A 6335-nucleotide genomic window follows, 5' to 3' on the forward strand; every position below is an offset into this window, starting at 1 on the left:
GTGATGCAGCGGTAAAAAAGGCAAATGCCATTTTGGGCTGTATCAACAGGGGCATCACATCAAAATCACAAGATGTCATAGTCCCATTGTATACGGCACTGGTCAGACCACACCTGGAGTACTGTGTGCAGTTCTGGAGGCCTCACTTCAAGAAGGACGTAGATAAAATTGAAAGGGTACAGAGGAGAGTGACGAAGATGATCTGGGGTCAAGGGACCAAGCCCTATGAAGATAGGTTGAGGGACTTGGGAATGTTCAGCCTGGAGAAAAGGAGGTTGAGAGGGGACATGATAGCCCTCTAAGTATTTGAAAGGTTGTCACTTGGAGGAGGGCAGGATGCTGTTTCTGCTGGCTGCAGAGGAGAGGACACGCAGTAATGGGTTTAAACTTCAAGTACAACGATATAGGCTAGATATCAGGAAAAAGTTTTTCACAGTCAGAGTAGTTCAGCAGTGGAATAGGCTGCCTAAGGAGGTGGTGAGCTCCCCCTCACTGGAAGTCTTCAAGCAAAGGTTGGATACACACTTTTCTTGGATGCTTTAGGATGCTTAGGGCTAGTCCTGCGTTGAGCAGGGGGTTGGACTAGATGGCCTGTATGGCCCCTTCCAACTCTATGATTCTATGATTCCCCGTAGAGCGTTAAAGATCAGCAACCAAAATCCGTTCAGGATCCCTGGCCCAAAGGAGATTAAACTGGCCTCAACCAAGGCCTTTTCGGCATTGGCACCGGTCTGGTGGAACGCTCTGTCAAAACAAATTAAGGCCCTGTGGGACCTTAACCAGGTCTGTAGGGCCTGCAAGACTGAGCTGTTCCACCTATGGTAAGGACCCAGAGAGATAATCAAGTGGTGCTGGCCTCACTGCTGGGAACTGAAGGAAGATCTTCTCCAAGAACTCTGAACTCCCTTGTCTAAATTAGTTGGGGGAACTGTAATGGTAACTATTTTTGTGATTATAATGAGTGCTGTATAATCATGTTGTTACCCACCCTGATCTGGACAGGAAGGGAGGGTTAGAAAAATATTTTATTTATTTATTTGGTATTAAGGCAGAACACATAGACTACAATTACCTACATCCATACTATGTATGGATATGAACACTGGACAATGAAGACAGCTGACAGGAAAAGAGTGGATTCCTTTGAAATGTGGTATTAGAGGAGAGTGTTTACCAATACTGTGGACCACCAAAAAGCCAAATAAGTGGATCCTAGACCAAATTAAGTCTGAACTCTCCCTAGAAGCTAAAAATGATACATTGAGGCTATCGTACTTTGGTTACATCATGAGAAGACAAGAGTCACTGGAAAAGGCAATAATGCTATGAAAGGTAGCAGGAAAAGAGGAAGACCCAATATGAGATGAACTGACTCAAGAAACGAAGCCATGGCCCTAAGCTTGCAAGCCCTGAGCAACAAAAGGGCATTTTGAAGGACATTAAATCATAGCATCACCATAAGTCAGAAGCAATTTGACGGTATTTCACACGCACACACAGTGTCATGCAAATCCACAGTGATTTACACATGAGCCAAGTTGTACCATTAAGATCTTAAGTGTGCTCCAAGAAACAAGCCATTTCTTCAACACATTTCATTTCTTTAGCACACTGTTATCCCACCCTTCATGTAAGGAGGTGTGTATGCCCCCCCTTGCAACAAAGGTAAGTATTCCCAGGACTACCAGGGATCCTTTTCACCTTTAAAAGAAAAGAGCTGGGGGGTTTTATACCCTGCTTTCTACTACCCAAAGGAGTCTCCAAGCAGCTGACAATCACCTACCTCTCCTCTCCCCAGAAGAAGGGCAATGTTTCAGCTAATTGCTGTCAGCAATTGATTATATATTTGCTGATTACTCTCCGGTGTAGACACTTTTATTGAACCCAAGATGATTCCCATGCAATTCTAACTCAAGTGAATTTAAACAAATCCAGATTGCTGTTTTTTTCCTATTTATCTCTGGAATCTGACAACCATTTTCACTATGCTGTATGTTAATTTGTTCTTAAACTTTGCCTAAAAGTATGAACTGATTACTTCCATTCCATGATCTTGTATCTGAGGACATGTGCTTGCACACGAAGGTTCATACCTCAAAACTTTGTTGGTCTTAAAGGTGTCAATGGACTCAAAATTTGTTCTCCCCACAACAGGCACCCTATGAAGTAGGTGGGACTGAGAGAGTTCTCAGAGAACTGCCCTGCAAGAACTGTGACTGACCCAAGGTCACCCAGCATGTTTTGAGCAGAGGAGGAGTGCTATATTAATCAATCCAAGTTCATCTTAGCTGCAAGGCCCTTACAGAAGTAGCACTATGGTTGTGGTATAATCTTCAAGACGCTTTGCCTCCCCTTTTAATAGAGGAGCACATCTCTTGGGCTACTTTTAAGGAGTTCTCTAGATATTAAGTCAGTGTTGGCAGTTAGAGCATAGGACTGGGATCTGGGAGACCAACGTTTAAATCCTTACTCTGCCATGGAAGTTCACTGGGTGACCTTGGGCCAGTCACACAACATTTCACCTAACCTACCTCACAGGGTTGTTGTGAGCGTAAAATAGAAGAGAGGAGACTGATGAAAGCCACATTCCCCTTTGGAGAGAAAGGAGGAGGTTATCAATAAAGCAACAATACAAGTTTAAAACTTATTTCATCTAATCATTGGACTGCCTGATTAAGTGCTATGATATAAACTGCGTGAAGATGTTGCAATTTTTCCTGTCCTCTCTATCTTGTTCTGTGTTATTATTGTTCTTGTAGAGAAGCAACATTAAAAAATACATTTAATCAGAGATGCCAGAGATTCCATGATGTTCAGGGCCTTGAGTTAAAAGCATGTGTGCTCTTTTGCTCTCTTCTCACTTGGCCTGTGTGATCTGAGACGTGAATTAGCCCTAAACTAATTTTTAGTAATGAATTCCATAGCTATAAAATGTTGTCTATGAATTATGAGTGTAAAGTGTACATCATTTTTTTAAGTGTTGCAAAATAGTGTTTGTTGTCCATCAAACTTCTAAACTGATGGGGTATGGGGGGGAATAAAAGGAAGAATATGGGGAGAAATGGCGCTGCCAGCCTCAAGGTGAGACCTGGGGTTCCCCCAGAATTACAACTCATTTCCAGACTACAGAGATCAGTACCTCTGGTGAAAATGGTGGGTGGACCCCATGGCACTGTACCCCACTGAGGTCCCCAAGCCCCATCCCCAAATCTCCAGGAGTTCCCCAACCTAGTTCTGACAACCATAGGAGAGCACAACAAATGAAACACAAAAGAAAAGCAAAACCTCTATCCACCATCACAAAAGCAGTATGCATGCCCACAAAAGCTTATGACTGGAATTAAACATTGGGGCTCCCCTGAACTCAAACATTGCTCTATTGCTTCAGACCAGAGCAGCTGGGAGAGACTCAAGGGAACAGGAAGGTGAAGAGAAGAAAGAAATCATAAGAACTCTTTCCTCGGAGTAAGACTCACTGAACAGACTTCAGTAGCCTTCTGGATACACCTATGAGGGCTGTCTATTTTTTAGAAGGAACAGTTCCTTCATCCAATACCAAAAAGTGAAAAACAGCCTAGGGGCTGTTTGCTTGCTATGAGTTCAACAGCTTTTTGGAGACATGTGACCCACAAACATGACAACCAACCATTATTTCAGGATGTGTGACCTAAGAGGACAACAGCTTTTATTAGTCACTTCATATATATTTATATGGAGATCCCCTACACTCAAGGCACCAATTTTTTTTTTTACTAGAGTTCCTGTCCTCCCCAGCAGGAGGCTGAGCATACCAGGCAATGGATCAGGACCCCAAAGCGCACTGCAACTCTCTTGCAGTCAAACCAGAATGAAAGACCTAAGAGAAGAGGCGCTGGGAAGCTCCATGGCAGATTTGCCTCAGCACATGGTATGCAATACAGCCATAAAATGAAGCCCCATGCTCAATAATGCAACATTCTTATAAACACTAAAACATGAAAAAATATAAACTCAGTTTAATATTAACAGATATGAGTTTCTTGCCCCAGGTTTGGCTGGGGGCAAAGAAGAGCGGGGGTTTTTGTTCCCTGTTTTTTACTACCAGAAGGAGTCTCAAATCAGCTTAAAGTCACTGTCCCTTCCTCTCCCCACAAAAGACACCCTGTGAGGCAGCTAGTGCTGACAGAGCTCTGAGAGAGCTGTCTTCCAGCTGGCTGCATGAGGATTAAGAGTGGGGAATCGAACCCGGCTTCCCAGATTAGTGTCTGTCACTCTTAACCATGACAACCAAACTAGCTTTTTAAGTACAGAATTATTTTGCAGTCAGAGAACCTCAAGACCGAAATACCCAGATATTTTGCACACGCATGTACATGTTGAAAGCGAACTGTTTACTGGAGAACCCCCCCAACCCCCCCACCTCAAATAAATGTACTTGCTTGCTCATGTGCAAGGCTGGTCTTTTCCCCAAGAGATGCCATAAAGTGAGCAGGGGGAGCATTTTGCACTGCCATACAAATGACAGTTATACCCGGTAATAACTTTTTGCATGCACGCAGCTTTTCAAGGGCAGACCATCTTCCTTTCCAGTAACTAGTTTCTTTCTCTCTCTACTTTCTCTTAGAGACACACACACACAGCGCCCATGCTGGCAACGATCCGCCTCTGGCTCTTTGTTTCCTCTCCTCCCTCGCAGGATCGGGAGGCAGCACGCCCAGGGTTGCCATCTCGAGGTTGGGAAACACCGGGAGACTTTGGGGCGTGGACCTCAACACAGTCGTCTCCCCCCGCAAAAAAGCATCCGTTTTCTCTAAGGGAAATAGATCTCGGCCGTCGAACTGGCAGAGAAACTTCAGGGGCCGCCTGGAGATGGGCAACCCTAGACACACCAGACTTCCCCCATCCACAATAACAACCACCCTGCGAGGTAGCCCAGAGGGGCGCCTCCCGCCTCGGAAAGATCCGAACTCGGCTCTTTCCGGGCCCTCTCCGGGGAAGGCTGTTTCCGAAACCTGCAGGGGGCGCTTCTGCCCTCCCCCAGGGCGGCCGGAAACTCACCGTGCTGCCGAGGTAGCCCCGACCGGTCCTCTCCGCTCCTGCGCCGCCGAGGCCGCGACGCCTTTTCCTTCAGCTGGGCCCCGCCGGCCAACCGCCACTCCGCGCTCGCGCCAGCCCCCCTCGCGGCCGCCGCCGTTTGAAAAAACGCACTGCCGGCTGTTGCGGCAGCCGCAGCGCCGGCCGCCTGGCTCCTCCCCTTCGTGTCGCCGGGCCAATCCGCGCCGAGCTCCCCTCGAAGGAGGCGGGACAGGGACACAACGCCTCCTCCCCCCGCCTCTTCTCTCGCCAACCTTCTCTCTTTCCCACGCGCCCGCTTCCTTTGTCTCCGGAACCGCCTCTGAAGAAGTGACGGGATCTCAGCCAATCGTTGGGAAGGATAGAGAAGTGGGGGCACAATCTCAGCCAATCAAATAGGGGTGGAGGGGGGGCGTGTGGTCGAAGCTGTCAAGAGACAGAAAGGAAGTGGGCAGGGGGCGGAGCTAAGCGGCTGAGGTAAACTCACGTCAACTGAATTCCGACTTGGTTCTGCTTCTGAAGGAGTGCACGTGCATGCGCTGATGGCCCAGAACAAACCGTGACTTTCTTTAAGGTGCCCCCTGCCTCAAACTTTATGCTATTGCTTCAGAGCAACACACCCCTGAAGAAACGCACATGCAAGTTTAGACCCAGAGTTAAATTCGACGAGTCTTACAGATTTTTGTTCTGTTGCTTCAGAGCAACAGACAACTCACCTGAATCTAGCTTCTCTGTTAGTGAGCTAATTTCGAGAGACCACCTTTCAGTGTTGAAAAGTCCTGAAGACCCAATGTGAGGTGCTAGGCCCAGTTGCTATGCCATGGCATCATTTAAAAATCATCCCACGCAAAACTTCTACCTTCTCCTAACCCCTTCTTTATTATTTATTTATTTATCTATCTATTTATTTATCTATCTATTTATTTATTTGCTACCACACACAGCAATGCTGGCTTGTAGGGTTTACATAGAATAGATTAAAAAACCCATACATCATAAAAACAAAGTAAAACATTCTAGCCCCCAATTCCAGTCTCTAAAGCTGGGGTAGTCAAACTGCGGCCCTCCAGATGTCCATGGACTACAATTCCCATGAGCCCTGCCAGCGAATGCTGGCAGGGGCTCATGGGAATTGTAGTCCATGGACATCTGGAGGGCCTCAGTTTGACTATCCCTGCTCTAAAGATTGTGGCATAAAACACTACCCCATAATGCTTCACTGAGCCCAGTTTCCGTACATACGCAAACTACTGTTGATGTCAAAAAGGAAGGGGACAAGAGAT

At 46.6% G+C, this 6335-nt stretch overlaps 1 protein-coding gene across 3 annotated transcripts in view; it reads right to left on the reverse strand.

The window, feature by feature from the left end:
* Positions 1 to 5253, reverse strand: part of STK17B (serine/threonine kinase 17b) — a 45520-nt gene extending 40267 nt beyond the window's left edge. For all 3 annotated transcript variants that reach the window (XR_013227982.1, XR_013227981.1, XM_077319280.1), the window contains exon 1: positions 5038 to 5253. The gene's annotated coding sequence lies outside the window, so the exon portion shown is untranslated. The remainder of the gene's footprint in view (positions 1 to 5037) is intronic.
* Between the last annotated feature and the right edge of the window lie 1082 nt (positions 5254 to 6335).

The sequence above is a fragment of the Paroedura picta genome, chromosome 2 (assembly GCF_049243985.1).
Source record: "Paroedura picta isolate Pp20150507F chromosome 2, Ppicta_v3.0, whole genome shotgun sequence".
NCBI lineage: Eukaryota > Metazoa > Chordata > Lepidosauria > Squamata > Gekkonidae > Paroedura > Paroedura picta.